Here is a 23,230-nt window from a genome sequence, read left to right on the forward strand (position 1 = left end):
GAAATTTCCCCTGAAGTACTGGACATAACCCACTGACGTGAACAATCCTTGGCATTTGTCAAAGGACAAATGGGAACTTGACAGCATATGCAGAGCTGTACAGAGCTCCTGAGGCAGGAACCTATGCAGGTAACATTTCAACCTGCTGGTTTATCTGTTGGCAACCCCAGAGGGAGGCATGAGAGCCTCTGCTCATAGGGTCTCTGTTTCCCTGGGATGCTCTGAGGTGACTGGTATTATTCATTAGTTGGGTATTAAGTCACAGTCGGTCCCTGCTTTCAGACCCCATTTCTGCCAGCTTCCTATATGACCCACTTTTCTGCAAACCGTTAACTTGAGTGTCTCACAATTCTATCCAGTTGGATGTGACAACACTTGCTTATAACTGAGGGATGCATTTTAAAAAGATGGAAATTTAGAGAAAACAGAAAAGACCCTCTAATGTTATATAAATTAACCCTACACTTTCTCTTACATCTACCTTTATGAGGTCAAAATAAGTTTTTTTTCCTCCTTCTAAATTTGATGGAAAGAAACCTCAACACCCATAAAGAAGAGATTCTGCAATCTGGAAAGGCAAAAACAAAACAAAACAAAAACACCGTGATGATCTATAAGCAAGAACTCCTAAAAGCTGAAGAGGAAGAAAAGTAATTTCAATGATCCAACTCCTGCATTAGGCTCAGGGTTCTCTTGGGTGGCACTTGACCTGCATCCCACGATTCAATCTAGAGATTATTTATCCCACAAGGAGCCTTAACAACTGAAGCTGCCATGATTCCATTATTCCAGGCGTGCAATTATCCAAAATTTCTCTCTTCTGATAGAAGGAGGGGGTTCAAACTCCCTCTCCTTTTCCTCTCTTCATCCCTCCAAAGACAGGTCTACCTCAGAAACATTTTATGTTTAAAAAAATCATAAACTATAAAACTTCCCACCTCAAGCAATGGAGACACAGGGTGAAGATTCTTTGTCTACTCTTAATGTTCTTGAAAGAGTATTAAATTAAGAAGTCTGGAGACTGGCTCTGCCACCAACTCATGATCATGAAGGTACTAAATAATTTTTAAAATTTTCTCACCACAAAAATTCCATCAATTCCCCTCTCTGATCATGGCAATCCAACCCCATTTTTCACTCATGTCCACTTCCACCTCTTCCATTAGGTTTTCCTGGGGGTGTGCCCCCACAAGTCCCCTTTGTTTTGTTTGTCCTTCCTTTTTGACATGTCCCTGTAGTATTTATGAATGTGTAGGTGCATCTGTCCTACTGGATGATCAGCCCACCAGCCACTGACAGCTGACAGCTCTGCTGAACACATCTTTGACTGAAGGACTTCATGACTGACCCTGTGGAGACATGGTGTCAGAGGCTCTGGGGTGAGTGTTACTGATACTCTTCACTGTCAATCTTCATCCATTCTATCCTCCAAACAACAGCAACGTCTTTCTCTGTCTCAAGATCACCATGTTTGCTCTCACTAATAAAAATGGACTGGAAAAGGGCTTTGTAAGCTCTCTGAGATTCTAGGATAACAAGTATCTTGGTAGTGCTTATTGAGGGCCACAGCCGTTTTTGAGAGGGGAGAGAAACACCCTTGTGTATAAGTCCAGGCATAGGGATGAGATAGGAATGCATGATGACTCCAAGCTGGATACAAAACTTTTTAGGATTTATGTCTTCTCTGGGGTCCTGTTTATCTTTTATGGATGAAGGTAAAAATGAGAAGGCTCCAGCTACAAGGAATTCCTAGTCAACAGCCTGGAGAAGATTTGCCTTTTGAGACTGCTGCCTTCCTCTGTGTCTGAACGGCCACCAAGGGCCTGGTAGACTACAACTCCAGCAACCTTTAGAAAAACCTGAAACTTGCTGCTCTCAGAGTTGGGTGATTGTCACTCGGATCAGTGGATAAACTGATTTCCATGTTGTGACTCAAATATGAGTCTATATTCTTCTATAGAAAACCTTGATAGTATTTTGCTAAGTCACGACTCCTTTTCTTTTTGCAAAGTACAGTCATTTGGCTGAGAAGTCCTACAGAACAGGGGTTGGCAAACTCTTTCTGGAAAGGCCTAGACAGTAAATAATTTAGGCTTGTGGGCCACACAGTCTCTGTCACAACTACTCAACTCTGCTGTTGTAGCACAAAAGTAAGCACAGATTATATGTAGACAAATGAGTGTGACTATATTCCAGAAAATCCTTTATTCATGGACACTAGCAGTTGAACTTTGTAAAATTTCCATATGTCATAACATTTTCTTCTTTGGATATTTTTAAGCCATTTTAAAATACAAAAACCATTCCTTGCTCATTGCCTGTACAGAAATTAGGCCGCAGACCAGGTTTAGCCCATGGGCCTTAGTTTGCCCAGCCCTGCTATAGAAGAAAACCATTTACTGTGGAAATCTGTTTCTCCAAGCACTGGGTGCTTACACTAGCCTCATCCTGACAGCCAAATTAGGGTGTCTCTTCAAATCTGTGAAACTAAATAAATGAGGGCAGGCCCCTCTTACCATCTAGAATGCAGTGTGTGTACACTGGTGTTATTTCACATATCAGATTCCTGTACGGAAAACACTGTCATGCCATTAATAATCTTCTGAGGAACACCTTGAAACCTGACTCTCTGAGGGCACGTTGCAAATGGGCTCTAATAGCTTTTATTTCTCATTCTTGTCACCTCAGATCTAATCAGCTATTTTGTCATTTTTAATTCCCATTTGGCAGGATTCTCCCAACTTCCCTAGCCTTTTAGATAGAGGCTCAGAGGAGAACTGGGCCCAGCAGCTCTTGGGACTGGAGAATATGTAGGGAGATGAGGGTCTGAGTAGATGGTGACCTTCAACCTTGGCTGAATCAGGAGGACCAGAAAGGAACCTAAATCTCAGAATGGCCCCCGTCATGCCCTTCACCTCTCTTCTCAGATTCACCCATGCCCTGAAATTGCTTTTTCTGGGGGGAAAAGATCTCTCACTCCTCAGTTAGGAACAAGGTTCAGAACTTCTATCATTCTGTGTTGGCTCAGAAGTAGATGAAGCTCTGAATCGAAGGCCTCTTAAACATGTGTCTCTTTTTTACACAGAACAAGTGAACTGTGGTCCAGTTCCCCAAAAGAGGAACATCCACACCCATCTGACCTTGAATAAACACCTTTGACTAGGACTCTACCTTCCTTGGAAGGCAGCAAGGAATTGTGAATAATGAAAAAGAATCCATTTGGTAAAAATAAAATTACAATTAATTATATGACAACTAAAAATAAATAAGTCAGACAGATAAAAGCTAAGTAGTTTCTAGTGTTTGCATGATACTGAGCATCTTACCTATATTAGCTCATTTAATCTTTACTGTAATTCAAGAATATAACTCTTTTCATTTTGTAGGTCAGAAAAAGAAGCTCAGAAGGCAAGCAGTTTCTCATGGCCCACAGCTGGTAAGTAGCAAAGCAGTTTACAAAAGCAAATATAGCTTGCTTCAGAGTCTATGATTGAAACCACCCAGGGGTGGTTGTGCATCTTTGCCAAATCAAGTCACCTCTGTGAGCCTCAGTCTTCTCGCTCCAAAATGAAGCTTAAGACAAGAAAATCTCTAACCTCACTTCCAAAGCAAAATTCTGATTCTATTCTTTTCAGCCTTCCCCTTTTAGGAGGGGAAAATGTTAAAGAAGTTCATGTGGTAACTTAGTTAAAACAAACAAACAAAAAAACAAGAATTAAATCTCCAGGGTATATCGAATCAATGCACTATGTATTAAAGAGTGCAACCTCCTATCCCTTCTTTCTATAAACCTGTGAGACAATTAGTACTCAGCCTTTCCTAAGCTTGGTGAAGAGATAGTATAAGGGGCCTGCTCTGATCTTTGCTTGCAAGAAGCTTGTAAAACTATCTTGAAGGTAGGTATAAATCAGAGCAAAGAGCTTTTCACTCAAAAATTCAAGATTCTGAATTATTTAAAAAAGCATTATGCTTATTACACTATATTTATTAACACAGGAAAACAGTTGATAGCAAGATTTTTCAGCAAGGATGGAAGCTCTAGGCACTTTGGAGTTGAGCAGAAACTTGTTTAATCCATCGTTTCAATGGGGAGTATTTCTATTTAATTCAGAAACATAAGTAGGCAATTAACTAAGACCCCTATTTTCTGGGGTGTTCTGACATTGAGTGTCAGAGACAGATGGAAGGATCAGAGCTGCGATGATAAAACTCAAAGCCCTCTCCCGAATACCTACTGAGTAAAAGATTGAAGCAATGTCTTTCTGACCACTTAAATCCAGCAATCCGGGATCTATCCCAGCAGGGACATGGGGGATCTGAGGAAAGTGATAGCCCTAAATCCAACCCAGGGATGCCAGCCAATCAGCTCATAGGGAGAAGGCACCAACCCCTCCCCATTGGGCACAAAAAATAGCCAAGAGTATCTGACAGAAGGCAGATTTTCTCCCCTGTCTTACAGGCCCTAGCAGGGTGACCTGCTCCCGGTTTCATTTATATGCCTCATATTGGTCTTTTAAATATTGATTTTTAAAGTATTCTTCAAGAGAAAGCCCTTTGGGGACCTTTGCGCTGGGGTTCACAAATGACGCATGCCCAGATTCCTTTATTGCAGGTTGGAAATAATAGACTTTTCCCTCTCCTCCTTTCTCTCCACCTAAGTATCTCTTTATTCATTACTTTAATTACCTAATCGTAAATTTCTTTAGGGGGTTACTTAGAAAGAAAATTAGCATCAAAGCTTGGCAGTAAATTCTGGGGCTTTTGGAGACAGTCCAAGCTGTTTCACCTGTGATTAATTAGATGGATTTTTTTTTTCCTTTAAGTGCCAGAAGGCTGTTGAGGTCTTTAAGCAGTTACATGACTGCTGGCAGTGCTGCGATTATGATGGATGCGTGCGTCTGGAGTCTGGAGCTGCAGCCCGGCACTCGTTGGTATGTATGTGAGAGACAGAGACAGAGACAGAGGCAGAGACAGAGACAGACTTGGAAAGCACAGGCTTGGAAAAACTCCAAGGGTTTAAAAAACACAATGAGATGCTTCTTTAATATTCTTGCAAATGCAAATCTACAAGCTCCTGGCCAGGATCTCCTGTCAACATGCTTTGGCAATTTCAGAAATGTTGGTTTAGCAGCACTCTTCCTCACCATTAGCCACTTCGGTCCTCTGTGGCTCTTTGCGTAAGCTCTTTATGGCATGCGCTAAGGAATGCACATTTTCGACAATCCTTTTGCTATATATAAAGCAGAGCAGTCACACCTGTTTTAACATTTCACCCTGGTGAAAATCAAGAGGGGGAGAACACAGTCTCTTTGGGTAATTCATTAGGTATAAAATTATCCCCAAACACTGGCATAAAGTCAAAGTGACATCTTGGTGTATTTGGAAGAAAGTTAATACTTCCAGTCAGAATGAATATGCTACCAACAATGCAATGGAGACATTTGGTGACTGTTTTATTACAAGCCCCGGATTATCCTTTTTTTCTTTATTCCCTGTGTGAATGAGAGAGTGAAAGGAACCTTCAAACCATTTGCCTCAGTCAAGGTAGCAGAACCTCTAAAGTTTTTGCCAACTTCTGCTGATGTGTCCATATACACTCAGAAACTCCTAAGCTCCTGGCATTGAGATCATTGTCATCTAACATATATCACTCCATCTGACCCTAATGTCCATGGCAATATTTAAACAGCAAATTAAATATCTGTTGCTAACCTGCCCCCCCCCCCCAGGCTGACAGAAATGTTAGTCAGGTGAGCTGAGTACAGAGACTTCTGCTTAGAGCTGGGGTCCTCCAAGTCTCCCTGTAAAGAGCCAGAGGGTAAATGCTGTAGGCTTGCGGGATGTGAGGTCTCCGTTGCAACCACTCAAGCCTATTGTTGTGTGAAAGTGGCATGATCAAGAGGCAAATGAATGGACACACTGTGTTCTAATAAAATGTGTGTGCTGACCCCTGGCCTACGGCACGGCTTCTCAGACTTTAATGGGCGTACAGGACACATGGGGATCTTATTACGATGCAGATTTTAGTTCGGTGGTCAGGAGTGGGCCTGTGATCTGCATCCGTAACACCCTACCGAATGGCGATGATGCTGCTGGTCTGGACCTCGCTTTGAGCAGCGCCCCACAGAGTCTCCTTGAACTATATCCAGGGTATTTCCAATAACACTGAGCCGCAGGGAACAGGGATGTGCATTTAGTTCATTAGGAATACTGCCGTAGGACTAGTATTAGATTTATACCCTTCAAGCCTATGCTCTTCAAAGATTCTTCCAGCATTCCTCCCCTTGGAGGGCCCAGATTTCCCTCTCCTGAATGTTACCTTCCTTTTTTCACCTTTAAGATTGGTTGTTAAGGTCTCGAGTTCCCAAACGGACAGATGGCTCCGGCTGTGGTGCAGCTGCACACACAGCTCATCACAGTCATTTATGCCGTCTCTGCTGCCTAACTGCCAGCACCTTCCCGGCCTCGGCGTGGAGGGCTCTAATGGCCGAGAAAAGGGCCCTCTGGCCCCTGCCTAATTGGCTGCAATGCAAGAGCTAATGTAGGTTGAGAGACCAATTAACTGGGCTTGTTTCTACCAACATTGCATCTGAACATCAATTATGCTAAACACCACGCTATATTAAGACATTTCCCTGCCACTATCATTTGCAGTGGGACACCTCAAAGCAGGGCAGAGAGGAGCTGCCTCTCACTGCTTGCCTGAAGGATATCTCTCTCTCAGCCGTGGAGGGCTGGTGATAGGGAGCTCAGTTTCAGAACTAGAAAAACCACACCTCAGGGACGTATCTGACATTAATTGGTTACCTTCTCTGGGCCCCAGTGTCTAGACCATGGGGGTTCAGGCCCAAGATGCCTGAGACATGATGCTAATCCTGCATGACCTACTGATTCCATTAAGAAATGGAAGATGTTAAGCACCGGGATACTCCTACGGTACTTTTCCTAAAGCTGGAGAAAAATCAGCAACTAGAAGCTGTTAGGAGGAAGAAGGTCTATTTTCTTCTACAGGTTTAGCTAGTTTTGAATTCCATCCCTCCATCATTTCATTGTGAGCTTCTCTCTTGGAATGAGCTTCTTTATTTTTACATCCACACTTTGGTCTTGAGGCAGCACAATTCCTTTTCATTTGTCTTGATTGTGCAGCTTTCATATATTGAAAATGCTGAATAATCCAACCAAATCTATGACTCAATGGAGTTTACAGGTTAGTTGGGAAGATTGGACAAATTCTGAAAACTACTCATTTACTAAATAATTCATCCATTGAACAAATATTTGTCAATCACCCATTATATTTCAGGCACTCTGTTAGGCTAGAAGCACTAGTCCTACTCTACCTAGGTCTATTGTTACATAGGCAGATAATCAAATGAGCAAAAGTAAAGTGATGTGAGATGTGCTATTATGTCTGCCATACATGCTACAAACTGTACAAAAAAACCTCTCAGAATCTATATTAAAGCATTAACATGGGACGTATGCTTAAAATTCTCCATTACCCACAGCTCTTACTTCAAACTTCTACCACTCTCCTTGGAACTTAATTTTTTAAGTTTCTTTTGAAAGCAGAATATCAGATGTAAGCCCCCTCAATTTCCAGCCATTGGAAAGCTATGTTTGCATTTATTCTCAAACTTATCCTTCCAGTCTTGTAGGAAGAGATATTATTTCTCTTAAGGTCCTTCCCTCCACCTATGCTCTTGACCAGGACCTTCCTGCAGCTGTGACTTCCTTTCTTCTTCCCAAATTGGCAACTTCATCTCAATTGGTCCCTTCTGCATAGTGTGAAATTATGATCAAGTCTGTTGTCTATCTTAAAAATAAAGTCCTCCCTTGATCCTGCATCTCCTTGCCTTTTCTTACCTTCCAACCCTAGAAGTCTTGCTTCTTCACTTGTTTTCTGTTATTTCCACCTTCTGCTCACTTGTCTTTCAAACACATGCCGTCTGGCTTCCTCTGGCCCTGCATGCCCCGACACTGCTTGGGCAAAAGGCCTAAGTAATCATCTCCAGCTAAACCTAATGCATTTTTCATTTGCCTTCATCTTTATCTTTGACCCCAAATTTTACATTAATGACTATCTATTTCTCTCTTTTCCCTCTTTGCCTATGTCCTGGTTCTCCACTACTTCACTGACCAATCCTTCTCCTGTCCTCTGCTGACTCTTATTTCTCTGGGTGTACCTTAAATATTGTGTCTGCCATGCATGTTTCATTCTCAGATGTTATCTCATCTCATACGATCCCTGATCACCTGCTGTCACCTGCCACCATCTGTTGACTGTCAAAATGCATTCTGGCAACTCTGTTCCTCTGAGCTTCGGCCCCCAACACCTGCCTCTCAGCCATCTCTGCTGTTCTAAACATAAGTCATCAACTTTCCACCAAAATCTGCTATTCTTTCTGCTTTGGTGAATAGTGAGATCATGTGGAACTTGGATGTTGTCATCTATACTTTTCTTTTTCTCACCCTGACACTTGATCAAATGATAAGCCCTATTAACTCCATTTCTCTACCATTTATTTATTTCATCTGTTCTCATCTCCATTTTCACTGCTCTTCCCTTAGTTCAGGGCTCATCATCCTTTACATGGACAAAAGGCAATTAGATTACCACCTGATTTTTTTGCCTCTGATATTATCTCTGATTTTATACCCTTTGAGTCTACCTAGCCCACATTGTGGCCAGGGTTACCTTCCTAAAATACAAATCTGATTAAAAAATAAAAGCACACACAAAACCTTTTTGGCTGGCCATTGCCTACAGTGGTTGTCAAACTATACAGGAGAGGTTCAGCTGTGAAATTTGAGCACCCTCTATGAGAGGGGATAAAGAGGATAATTAAGGACTTTGAAATCCAGGCTCCTTCTTTCTGCTCTCTGCACCTCACTCCATGTTGTGCTGACAAATGTTTACCAGCCAACCCCTTAAAACAAAAGCTGCAAAAACCCTTATAAAGTTTGGTGGTTTCCATGGTCCAGATAGTTCCACTATTGCCAATTTCATGTTACGAATATCACTGGAGTTTGGAAGAAATGTTCATAACTGACTCTTACAAGACCATAGCTTTTGTTCTCTTTCCTCATAGTAGGTATTTCTATCATGGGAGGCAGGCTAAAATCTTTCAGTCAATGTCTGAAAGACATTGCCCATGTCTGGCCCGTTGTCGGGGCAAGCTTCTGACAAGCATCACCTGGAGTCAGCACAGTCCTAGATGGGCCTGGGCCTTCCTGCAGACTGTTCTGGAATCAGGGAGAAGCAATGGCATGTAGGAGCTGAATGCAAATGGATGAGATGTCTGGGCTCTGTAAACAGAAGGTGAGGTAGAGCTGATGCCAACAGCAATGCTATGCAGCTGCTCGTGAGAATGCCCACTTTTCAACCCAGAAGACAGGAAAGCTTAATAAAGGGCTGCCATTGCTCATGGACTGGCCCACCACCATGCTGATGCCCTGGAGCTGGACTGCCTGAAAGTCACCCTCCAGATGGCACTGCCCCTGTTCCCCAAAGCAGCACACATATAACTTTTTCATAACTGTGACCAAATGGATTACTCCTTTTGGTACAAGAATATATGTAATTGTCAACATCAAAAACTTCCCTGCTTTGCTCTGGCAGCACCTGCCTTATTGATTGGGTGCCTTCTGAACAACTCATTCACATAAAGCATTTAAACCTATCTGACTTCAAACGTAAGGTAAGACAAGCCACGTTGAGTAGTATAGCACACATGTAATATGATTATTTCTCCTTTTCCTGGTGATAATAGAATTATGCAAAAGCCATCTTGACCTAGTAAGGATTTGCTCTTAATAATTAAATCTCTGCTTTCCCCAAACTCATCACTCCTCCCATTAACCCCCATCCCTCTTGCTTTCTTTTGGCATTGCAGCCCATGTTTGTGCTCCATCTTATAAATCTAAGAGTGTGTCTTTTGTTAAGTACAGAAAGCTAATGAAAAATATGGCCAGATTTATTTAGTATGTAAATGATGAAGAAGGGACATCCATCTTCATCTATTAGTTTATTCTGAAATGTTAATTATCTCCAGTGTGACTGCAGTTTGCTACATTTAAGAAGGGAGACTTTTTACAACTTTCTCACGATTCCCCCTAGTTATTATCATCTTCGAGTTGTGTGAATCTTGGGAGGAGGTGGGCCCTGCCAGGGACACTAGTAACAGTTGACTGATAGATGGCTAAATGGAGCCCTTGGAAGGAAGAACCAGAACAAAGCAGCTTTCAAAAACCAACCAGCTCCAGCAGGGGGCCTACACTTTACTCAAGGACATGGTCCCAGAAAGAATATGCCTATTCTTCACAAACACCCTATAAGGAAGTATTATTAGCAATCTTTCATGGGTCAAAAAAATGATATTTGGAGAGGTTAGGCCACTTCTCCAAATTCATGCCTGACAAATCAGCAGATCCTGAACTGGAATGTGGTCTCTCTACCTTTAAAACTAGATTCTTTTCTTCATCTTCCATTTTACACATGACTGGTGCTCAGACTTTCTTTCACCTCAGTAGAAAGACAGTGTTTGCCTAATGAGGGTTTATTAGGTTATTTTGTTAGGTGGATTATTAAGAGGCAAGAATAGAATGAGATTGCAGTGAGAATGGCATTTGGGAGATGTTGGAGGACTTAAAAAAGAGGCAGGTTCTATTAACTGTGGGACTTTTAATAATCTACTCTAAATGCATGGATTAAGAAAGTACATACTTCCTGAAGAATTATTTTCAAAAAATAATTCTTTCTAGACTTTTTTGAGTACTAACTCTGTACAGCAAGATAGGAAGATTTCCTGAGTCTCAGCTCATAACCCCATGTGTGTTAGGTACAGATGTCCAGACACAGAGTATCTTTTTTTTTAAGATTTATTTATTTATTTGAGAGAGAGAGCGCGCGCGCGCGAGAGAGAGAGAGAGAGAGAGAGCGCATGAGAGCAGAGGGTGGGAGAACAGAGGGAGAGAGAGAGAGAGAGAATCTCAAGCAGACTCCCCATTGAGCACAGAGCCCAACACAGGGCTCAATCTCACGACCCTGAGATCATCACCTGAGCTGAAATCAAGAGTTGGATGCTTAACTGAGTCACTCAGGTGCCCTGACACAGGGTATCTTTGATAGCAATAAAACAATGAGCTGACATTCTTCTGAACTGCTTTTGTTAATGTCTTTAGTGGTTCAAACTTCAAGATGCATGTTCTGACAACAAATTGTAAATTATTTGTGAATTAAGTAAGATTTTGTAAAACTCTAAAAGTTATTCCTTTGTTATAAAATCTCATGTTAATTCTTAATTTATTCACCTAATATCCATTCAGCACCTAATGTGTAGGAAGCACTATTCTAAGTGTTGAGAATATAGTAGTGGATGGGGCAATGAGTTTTTAAAAAAAATCTCACTTAAAGCAAACTGATTTAAAATAAGATCTCTTAGGAGGCCAGGAAACAGTCCCATTGCAAAGTGGTGAACTAGAGGGGAACTAGGTGGTAGCAATAGAGGGGAAATGAGTATATGAAACCAAGATATGTTTTAGAAGTAGAAGTGACAGAAATTGCTAATGGATTGGATGTAGACTGGAAGAAGGGAGAGGATAGGGCATTCCTCCTTTGGTCTGAACAACTGGATATATGTGGGTGGAGATAACTGAGGTACAGTTCCATGGAGGAGGAAAGGATTTGGGGCCAAGGGAATGGTGGTTTCCTCTTGGCCATATTAAATTTGCTATCAAATATACTGGTGTTGAAACTAATAGATGCCCAGAACTCAGGGACTATATAAGGGCTGAAAATATGAATTTTAAAGTGATCAGTACATAGAAGATCTTTAAAGTTATGGATTTGAATGAGGTCAGTAAGGAAGGCAATAAACAAAGGAGATGAAGCCGTTTAGGTCTGAGCTCTGGAACTTTCCAACATTAAGGAGTAGATAACGGGATCTATTCAAAATGCCTGGAAGGAATGATCAGTGAAAAAGGAAGAAAGCCCAGAGACTAAAGTATCATGAAAATGAAGTGAAGAAGGGGTTTTCAGAAAGAGACAGTGATAATCCATGTAAGATCCATGATTTTAAATGCCAGTAGCAGTTAACTAAGAATTGCTAATTTTGTAGAAGGACAAGTCTGTTTCAGTGTAGGTTACTTATGGATGCTCTCAGTGGAGAGTTTTAAATCAAATCTCTAACTACACAGCTTCACAAGCTTCATAAGAGTCAGAAATTTTCCTCTTCCCCTGACCAAGTGTCTGGTTCCTTCAGGAAAGTCCAGGATCATCGGGCATATGTTTTCTAGCTTTTCTATCTAAGTAAAAGTTATTTCAAGTCCAGTAGTCAAGACAACAAAAATTCAAAATAATGGAACAGTTCCTGTGGTGGTAGATAAAGCTAGATATAGGGTGACACATGAGCTTAGCCTCATCCTGATTGTGAAGGTACTAGTTTGCTCTTCCAATACCAAACCCACTCAAATCATGGTAGAGAGACCAACAATGTGGAAGGTCCCAGAGGAGATCCATGTAGTAGGAATAGGAAGTCTGGTTTCTTTTGTTCTGTAATAGATTACCTTTTAAGAAAGACAAAAGAAGGGCACAACAATGTGAGAGTTATATATAGAGAGAGCTATAGATGCAAATAAACAATTTTATGATATAAGCTGTATGTGTTCCCTCTATACAGTCAACATCTAATCTGATTTGTTAAGTCACTATGCCACTATCTTTTCTGCAAAAGCCTTCCATAAGAATGTTCATATAGATGGCAAGGGTGCTTTCCCAAACTGTCACTCCTCATAATGCCATAAATGTTTGAAATTCAAGAATAATTGAATTCATTGGCCTCTACCTATACCATCCCTATGTCATGCTTTCACCTGGCCCCTACACAGCTCTGCTTTTGGCCAGAGTTTATCAGAGTTATTCATTAAAACATTCCATTTGCTTTGTAGCCAAAATAAACTAGAACTTTTTCTTTTGTCTTTATAGTTGATGGTCATTCTAGAAGGGCCCCTTCATTGCAAAATAAATACACTTTGCAGAGGAAATGTGCTTTGAGGCACTGCTGGCTGCATAAGGGGTAGAGGAATTTTCTATAGACCACACCTTAAAACATACAAATAAACAAAAATCTACATGCGATGTTCAGGGATGCAGCAGTTTATTGGGCCCAAGCATGTGACATAGGCATATGGTAGATATAAGGTTACTATCAGGAGGTAGAAAGTTGAGCTTGGAATCACCCACTGAATGTAGGGTGTGTATGTGTGTATGTGTGTGTATATGTGTGTGTGTTGGGAGAAAGGCAGTGGTAGTATTGAAGTGATTCTAGTCAGTGGTGCCATCTGAATAGTGGCAACAGTAGAAGCAAATCCTTTCTGGAAGAGTTTCACAATTAGATCCAAATAATTCCATGGACTAAGGTCAATAAGCTTGAATGAAATATCAGCAAACCCAGAGACATCAGATAATGACGAAAGTCAGCAGAAACAACAAACAAACAAAAATTAGATTTTGAAGGACTGAAATGTTGAGAGTTGTTAGGCATGTCATATATAAAATGTTAACCAAAAATTAAAGGATACAACCACACATACACACATAAAAAAGATACTGTCAAAATTAAATGCACAGAATTGAAAAAGAATACAAATGAAGTGTTTAGTAATTAAACATTTAATAGCTGGATTTTTAAAAATCTAAGTAAAAGAATTAAATGCAGATTATTAATAGCTGAAGAGACAATCAGTAAAGTGAACAATACAGTCAAACAATTGCAGTCTCCACAGAATGATAAAAATGGACATTATAAAATATACATTATAATATATAGAAGATATGTCTAAGTATAGCAGTCAGAGTAGCAGAAGTAAGTAAACATGAAGAGGGATAGTATCTAAAGAAATAATGGCTCTAAATTTCCTATTACAAACAAAAATCCCATTAGTTCAATGTATTTGAGGCAATTCATATCTGGGGCCATAATAGGATAAACAAAGACAAATAAAAGGCTCTAAGAAAGACATTAAGAGTAGACATTTGGAATTACATCATACTCCTTAAAAATAATAGTGTAAGCCAGAAGACAATGGAATAATAACTTCAAGGTGTTCAGAGAAAATAACTTAAAAAAAATGATTTTACTTATTTATTCATGAGAGACACAGACAGAGGGTCAGAGACATAGGCTGAGGGAGAAGCAGGCTCCCCGCAGGAAACCCAATGTGACACATGATCCCAGAACCCCAGGATCACGACCTGAGCTGAAGGCAGACTGAGCCATCCAGGTGTCCTAGAAAATAACTTTAATAATTAACTTATAATAATTTTATACCCAAGAAACTTTTTTTCCATTATGATGAGCTATATCTACAGAAACATAAAAACTAAAAGTTTATCACCATACATGTGCTTAAAGAATTTAAGATGTATATCTAGAACAAGGAAAATTATTGCAGAACATTTTGATATGCAAGATAATGAGGTACAAATAACCTAGAAGAAATGGATAAATTCCTAGAAATATACAACTTACCAAGACCAAGTCATAAAGAAATAGAAAATCTGAACAGACCTAAAACTGGCAGGAAGATTGAATCAGTAATCAAAATGCTCCCAACAAAGAAAAGCCCAGGGCCAGATGGCTTCACTGGTGAATTCTCTCAAACACTTAAAGAATGAATGCCAACAACAAAAACAAAAACAAACAAAGAAAAAACAAAACAAAACAAAACAATCTAAAACCTCCCAAACAACAACAAAAAAGAAGCAAACAAAAAACAAAGCAAAACAAAACAAAATTAATGCCAATCCTTCTCAATCTCTTCTAAAGAACTGAAGAGGACAGAACTCTTTCCAACTTGTTTTTTTTGGGGGCCTGTATTACCTTGATGTCAAAGTTAGACTTAAAAGACACTGTAAGAAAAGAAAACTACAGGCCAATATCTCTGATGAACAAAAAGGATACAAAATCCTCACCAAAATACTAGCGAGCCAAATTCAACAACACATTAAAAGCATCATACACCATGACTAAGTGGATTTATCTTGGGATACAAGGATGGTTTAGCACATACAAATCAATTAATATGATATACTACATTAACATAATAAAGGATTAAAACCACATGATCATCTCAATAGATGCAGAAAAAGCATCTGACAAAAGTCAATATCCTTTCATGATAAAAATTATCAAAAAATCCCTAAGAATAGAAGAAAATAACCTCACTGTAACAAAAACTATGTATGAAAGGCCCACAACATACATCATAGCTAATGGTGAAAAACTAAAAGTTTTTCCTCTAAGATCAGATAAAGGCAAGGATGCACACTCTTACCATTTCTATTCAACATAGTACGGGAAGTCCTAGCCATATCAGCTAGGCAAATAAGAGAAATAAAAGAAAGGCATTCAAGTAGGAAAAAGAAGTAAAACTGTCTCTTTATGCAGACAACATGACCTGATATGTAAAAATCCCTACAGACTCCACTTAAAAACTTTTAGAGCTAATAAATTCAGTAAAATTGCGGATTATAAAATCAACATGGAAAAAAATTGGTTGCATTTCTGTATATGAACAATTTAATATCTGAAAGAGAAATGAAGAAAACAATCTCATAAACAATATCATCCAAAAGTGGACTAAAAACTCTGAGACACTGATGAAAGAAATTGTAGAAGACGTGAATAAATGAAGAGATAACCTGTTTTCATGGATAGAAAGAATATTGTTAAAATTTCCATACTATCCAAAACCATCTAAAGGTTCAATGCAATCCCTATCATATTTCCAATGGTATTTTTCACAGAAGTATGACAAACAATCCTAACATTTATATGGAACCATAAAAGGATGTAAATTGGTGCAGCCACTATGGAAAACAGTATGGAGGTTCCCAAAAATAGATAAATTCTATTTCAAAATAGAATACTATATGATTCAGCAATACCAATTCTGGATATATAACCAAAGGAAATAAAATCACTATCCTAATAGTGATTAGTGATTAGTAGAGAGATATTTCTACCTCCTCCCTGTTTGTTGCAGCATTATTTATGAGACCCAAGACATGGAAACAACTTAAGTGCCTATCAACAAATAAGTGAATAAAGAAAATGTACATATAGACAATGGAATATTATTTGGCTATAAAAAAGAAAGGAAATTCTGTCATTTGTAACAATGTATATGACACTTGAGGGCATTATCCTAAATGAAATAAGTCGGACAAAGACAAATACTCTATACTCTCACTCTTATGCATAAGACAAGGAGTAAACTGGTGATTGCCAAGGGCTGGGAGGTGGAGGGAAATGGATGATTGTGGTGAAAGGGTACGAAGTATAAGTAAGTTCTGGGCATCTAACGTATAGCACGGTGACTATAGTTAACAATATTTTACACGTGAAAATTGTATGTTAACCTTATCATGGTAATCATTTTTTAAAGATTTTATTTATTTATTCATGGCAGACACAGAGAGAGAGGCAGAGATATATAGACAGAGGGAGAAGCAGGCTCCCTGCAGGGAGCTCCATGCAGGACTTGATCCCTTGACTGGGATCATGCTCTGAGCCTAAGGCAGACGCTCAACCACTGAGCCACCCAGGCGTCCCATTATGGTAATCATTTTGTAATACATAAGTAAATGTATATACACTTTAAAGTTACACAATGCTATATATCAAATATATCCCAATAAAGCTGGAAAAGCTGAAAGCTATTATTCTTTAAACATTTTTTAATGGTTCGTCATTTTCTGATAACTTTCTCCATTTTGTCAATTTTTCTTTTTCTTTTCATTTTTATTTCTCTGCAGGACTTCAGCCTTGTTAATTAAGCAGCCTTGTTTAGTAAGAGTTTTAGAAATCTTACTGTGGAAATGACCAAAGACCAAGAGGTGAATGAAGATGGGCTCTTCCCCCTCCACACACCTTCTCACTCCTGTGATAAACAATCTACCATGAGGAATTTTACGTGAGAATCCTGCCTCAGAAAGGTGTTTACAACAAAAACCAGAGAGTCTGTGAAGAATCACAGCCAGCAGGGTTCTTGTTCTTCAAGAAGGTGTGAGCCTGGACACCTCACAAACATGCTTAGCCCTTCAAGAGATAGACATGAGGTACTGAAACATCTACTGTGACTCTTTGAGAGTCACTTTTGCTTTAATATATTCCTGAGACTGGGGATGATGAGTGCAAATAATGTACATAAAGTTGAAAACTGACAGGTTACTTGAAAAGCTTTGCCACGTTCATACTAAGAACTATGATTTCCTTGAAGATGGGCATGTATTTCAGATTCACTACATTGGGGCCTGTTCTAGAGTCTTGATGATGGTCTGCTTTGTATTCTTCTAGGCCAGTGTCCCAGCCAGGAGCATGCCAATGTGGTCATCCCTGAAGTCTTGGTGTTGACTGATCAGAGTTGAGATGTCCAGATAGAGCAGAGGAGGGTCTGTGAGCTTAATAACTTCTGTAGTGGCAATGATAGCATTACCATGTCCACCTATATCTTCACCAAATCCAGAAGCCAGCTTCTGGAATGAGAAGTGGAGTTGCTCAGCTTCCCTGACCACCCTTTCAGCACCATCCCTATGTTCCTTGGTGCTCCAGAATGAGATATGCTTCTGCATGCTGGCCCATAGGTACTCCACTTGCCATCCTCCTTTTTTTATATGGCTTTTGGATTTTGGCAAAATCATTAAAATATTCTTCCACAGTGAGACAGATGATGTTTACAGTGTTTGAGCCTAACAGCCACTTCTTTGTCATCAGCTCATTGAGATGTTGCTCCAGATCCAGGAAAACCTTCCCCAGCAGGCTGCGACAGCCCTCTTTTGCAATAGTGTCTGAAATCCCATCCGTTTTTGGTTGGCTCAGGGATATGCCCTCTTCCATTTCATTCAAAAAAAAAAATTTCCTTTTTAAACCAACGATAAATTCTTCAAAGCTTTGACAGTTGTTGATAGCTGTCATATATTGAATATAGTGTAGGTATCATTGACTTCTCAGCTGTTCTTTATACAACTGAACTTCATCTTTGCATCTACTTAATAAGAATTCATTTGCTAAAGACAGAGACTAGTTTGTGTCACAAACCTTTGTTTTTGCTTATCTGAGGAGCAACTTCAAGAATTTGTTTAACGTCTAGAAAAGAGTGTTACTTGATACCCACTTTGTTCAGCTTTAGGCTCAGCATCTTTTATCCAGTCTTTCTTGTCTGTTTCTAGTGCTTTCTGCAGCCAGATGATAATGTCTGAAGTGAGAGTTGAAATGTACCTGTGGAGCAGATCAGGGACTACTTTAGAGAAAGTAAAGGTTGATATCCACTTCTGGGCCAGCTCCACATCCTCTGTCATCTCTGTGCTTGTGTAGGTGTTTGACACCCATGTCCACAGGCGCATAATTTCATTTGCTTCTAGGTCTTCTAACTCAAGGTCCTGCATCCATGTTCTCAGAGCCTGGTGGTACATGTTCAGGAGGTTTCTGAAAATCTCATAATAGGGAGGAAAACACTTAACCATCAGGTTTTTGGCAATGACAGGTCATCCAGGACATACTTACTTATGATTTCCAGGTGGCAGATAAATCATATCTTGTTGGACTCCTTGGGGTCTGCTTGTGTGGCCTCAGTTCTAGTACTCATGGCTCTGTCTAAGACGGCAAACATTTTCTCCTTGCAATTCTTGGGCCTCTTGGAAGAAAACAAGCTAGTTTACTACTGCTACTTCTTCTTCTTCTTCTTCTTCTTCTTCTTCTTCTTCTTCTTCTTCTTCTTCTTCTTCTTCTGTATTCTCTCTTATTCTTCTCCTCATCCTCCTATCCTCCTTCTTCTTCTTCTTCTTCTTCTTCTTCTTCTTTCTTCTTCTTCTTCTTCTTCTTCTTCTTCTTCTTCTTCTTCTTCTTCTTCTTCTTCTTCTTCTTCTTCTTCCTCTTCTTCTGCCAGAAACACATTGGCCAATTTGTCTTCCTTTTTGATGATTCTGACAACTGAGACCAGTAAGTGGGGTCACAGGAGATGACCAGCAAACTCTGCAGCACTATCCACATCTGCTTGGCTAGCTCATCTGAGAACCCCTGCATGCTCCCAAAGTAGCCATGGATGAGGATCATGTTGTTCACGTTCCCTCTGTCTACATAGGACTGCTTATAGATCAGCCCATCTTGGGAATGAGCACTCCAGCTCCATCGGCTTCCAGTCAACCTACAGGAATGCCCCTTGTTTAATAAAGTCCTGGGTCCCCCTCATAATCTGGGGTCCTGAATTGTCCTTGAGGGTCTCTGAAGCTGCAGTGAACTGGCTATGCCACATCACAGCATACTTCATATCCTTGACTCTCTCGATGGCACTGATGCTCTGTTTCCAGTCTTTGCTGACATCGGCAAGGGACTTCTAGATGTGTCTGATGCCATTCAGTAATGTGTGGAGCTGGCTCAGGCCCATGTGGCTAACCTGTCCAATCACAAATGGATAGTGGCCATCCATCTGGCCTCTGTGGAGTGCTTTTTCCAGCCTGATGCTCTTCTTTGTCCAACTGGCCTCGGCACTGAAGCAGACCCACTTCCCTTTGGAATACCCTTGCAATCTGTTTTCTTGGTGCCTAAACATTGGGTAAAATCCCTGCACCTGTAACACTAGAGTTACCCTTCTTCACTGCTACTGGGCGCCCTGCAGGAAGTGCCACCCAGTTTCTCGAACATGTTAATCACAGTTACTTTAGAGTCTGTCTTTTGTATGATATAGATCATTTGTAGGTTGTCTCCATTATCCATTTCTTTTCTCTTGGCTTTTAGTCATTTGAGTCACTCTATTGTCATTCATGGTAATTATTTACTTATTTATTCCTTGAAGGAAAAAAAGGAATAAAAGAGACTATCAATGTTGCCATATCTCAGCAACTAGAAGGAAGTAAGGTTTAGGGGCCCATCTGGAAGCTAATTTAGGTTGCTACAGAAAAACATAAATTAAGGCGAAGATAAAACTGACTCCAATAATTTTTATACAGTGCTGTATACTGTGTAAAAACTCTGAATAGTGCTAACTTCCAGAAGAGAGTGCTTATTTATTTTTTACTTATAGGTAGTTACAGTAGGGAATTGATCACCTTGATACAATCAGAGAATGGGAAGCATGCAAGCTGATTTCAGGCTTTGTGAGAACTATTCTATTTCTAGTTTGAAGTAATCCTAAAGTAGGACCTTTCATGAATATTAACTGAAAGCAAAGGTTGTTTACCTGACCCATTCCCTTGCTAGGCTTTGGCCAATTTTCCCTTCCCCAGTGCTTGGAGACTGGCAAAGGCTCTGCTTAACTTTCCAGCTTCTTAGTAAACCCTTTCTTCCTGGCTTCTCAGCCTCTTACACTGAAAATGTTAGGAATAAATAATATCCTCAGGGAAAAAAGAAGCACAGAAAGTCATGCTCACAGTTTTCCCATTCTCTTTTCTCCCAAACCTAAACCCCTCAATTCCTAGCAGCCTAGATAACCCTCAATTCCATTTTTTTCCTTCTCCTAGCCCTAACAGAGCTCTTAGCTTTAAAATTCAACTTGACCTTCTGGTTGGTGCCAATTACTAGGGGAGAAACAGCAGAGCCTGCTGAGCTTACGTCAATGTTCTTTTCTCTTGGATCTTAGCCTTTCAAGTTCTTACTATGTTGCTGTATGATTATTTCAAACAGATAATTTCAAAACTTTTTTTTTTTAAAGATTTTATTTATTTACTCATGAGAGACACACAGAGAGAGGCAGAGACATACGCAGAGGGAGAAGCAGGCTCCCTGCAGGGAACCCGATGCAGACCTTGATCCCAGGACTCTGGGATCATGGCTTGAGCCAAAGGCAGAAGCTCAACCACTGAGCCACCCAATGCCCCTCAAAACATCTTTATCCACTTTTGAATTTTTTCCCTTAGAGTGTTGGTCTGCTACAACTACCATAACTATATCATCATAACTATAAAAAATATATGGTATTTTTAAAAAAGATTTTATTTATTTATTCATGAGAGATAGAGACACAGGCAGAGGGAGAAGCAGGCTCCATGCAGGGAGCCCAACGTGGGACTCAATCCCGGGTCTCCAGATCAGGCCCTGGGCTGAAGGCGGCACTATACCGCTGAGCTACCCTTGCTGCCCTTATAGCATTTTTAATAAAGATTTTATTTATTTGAGAGAGAGTGAGCCAAAGAGAAAGCATGAGTGGGGCAAGGGGCAGAGGGAGAAGCAGACTCCCCCATGAACATTTGAATTGATGCAGGGCTCAATCCCAGACCCCAGGATCATGACTGGAGCCAAAGGCAGATGCTTAGCCAACTGAGCCACCCAGGCACCCCAAAAGCATAATATTTTTATGTAAAAATTAAAATTCTCAATTTCTCAAAAAAATATTTGGAAAAATGAGGCCCACATTCTTGTATGGAAATAATGGCTTGAGGTAAGTAGCTCCTGTTCTTTTAATTTCAGGTATACGCTTTCCAGTTTTAATTATCTGGATTACTCAGTGATCCTCGAGAGTCAAAAAAGAAGGAGATCCATAATCAAGCTTTGAATAATGCTAATACCTAATTGTGTTGTATAAAAGGAGAGCTGAAGGCGACATGAGAATGCATATTCAAAAAAAGGAAAAGGAAAATAAGAAGACTGTTGTATCATGGAAGTCAAGGGAAGACAATGTTTCAGGACGGAAGGCAAGAAGATTGTGCCGATTAACTGTTCTAATTCTATATTGAGTGACTGAAGTGTAATTAGTGATTTTGAAAGAGTATTTTTAGTAGAATAATGGAGATGACAGCCAGGTTGGTGTGGCTTAAGTAGTCAATAAGATATGTGGAAACAAAGTAGTGAATGTAGAGGGCTAGTGAAAAAGAGTCTGTCTGTGACAGGAGGGTAAGAGAAAAGATGTTTCAGGGGAAAGATGGGGTTGAGTAATAAATTTCAGACAAGAGTGGCCTTTCTTTACTGTCTTCTTCCCAGTGCCATCAGCCAGCTTTTTCTTGCTTCCTTGCAAGATGAAACGCTGCTAAGATATTTTCTTGAAGGCGAGAGACAGTGAAAGGTGGTCAGCATTTTCATCTCTCAAACAAGAAAGAAACAAGGCTCGCCAGGCCATCTGGAGCCTGATTTAGGTTACAACCGAAAAAAGTAAATTAAGGCAGTGAGAGGCTGACTTCAACCATTCCCCTGACCTGAGGAGCCACTGCATCGTCAGAAGTTACCCCGCTTTCCTGCCTTTACCAGAAATAGTCGAGAGACAGCAGCACAAAAGCTGCCTTTTTTCCTTTGGAAAAGCAAGAGGAGCGCTGAGACATTTTCCCCCTAGCTTCAGGGATCTGTTAATTGGCTCCCCAGTAAAATTACAGAAGCAGCCTGCCTGATAATGATTGTAAATGACAGAGACGATCAGGTTTACCTTGTGATGTCCCCAGGGGACTTGCAGTTAGTTTAGTCTGAACTTAGCATCAGCTGCTCAGGTACCTTGCTTCCCAGCACGCAGTGGCTGGACTCATCCTGTATTCTTTCAAGCCTCATTAGTGTTCCAGCCTTCTCTCCCTCTCCCTCCCATCCCCAGCAGCCTCCTGCCTCCCACTGTCCCCCTCCTCCTTCTCAATTTCCAGGACTCCCAAAGCATGCCAATCGAAAAACTGAAGTCAGATTCCTTGCAGAGGTTGGGTTCTTTTGTCTTCTGGCCTGGAAGAAACAACCAACTCGTGGCTTTGAGCTGCGGGTTATTATCCCTCCAGGAAACTATACACCAACTTCACTGAACTCCAACCTCTATTAACTCCTTTACAGTTCGAAGGTACTCAGCTCGAGGATTTTATAGTTCATTAGAGGTGTTTGGAATGTACCATGGGTCTTAAAGAGAAGTTAATATGCCAAATAGCTAAATGGTGAAGGAGGCAGTTTTCATTAAAACCAAATCTCCAGTCTTTTAATTTTCCAGAAGCCACCGTGTATGTGGATGTAGTTACATATGTCTGCGTATGTATGTGTGGAAATATGAGGATATTTAATAGATATTACATACATATTACATATACGTATATAATACATGCAATCTATGTGTATTTATACAGTATGCGTGTGTGTGTATGCGTATGTAATATGTATCTGTAATATATCACATATCCATATATATTAAAACAAAGTTTAATGCATAGATCACTTATGGACCTTGTTAAAATGCAGAATCTCATCTAGGTCTAGGAAGAAGCCCACTCTCAGGTAAC

General features: G+C 40.2%; 1 pseudogene; it reads right to left on the minus strand.

Moving 5' to 3' along the window:
* Window positions 1-16,779: 16,779 nt before the first annotated feature.
* LOC100685222 lies at window positions 16,780-19,463 on the minus strand (annotated as a pseudogene).
* Between the last annotated feature and the right edge of the window lie 3,767 nt (window positions 19,464-23,230).

Source organism: Canis lupus, chromosome 16 (assembly GCF_011100685.1).
Source record: "Canis lupus familiaris isolate Mischka breed German Shepherd chromosome 16, alternate assembly UU_Cfam_GSD_1.0, whole genome shotgun sequence".
NCBI classification, from domain to species: Eukaryota; Metazoa; Chordata; class Mammalia; order Carnivora; family Canidae; genus Canis; species Canis lupus.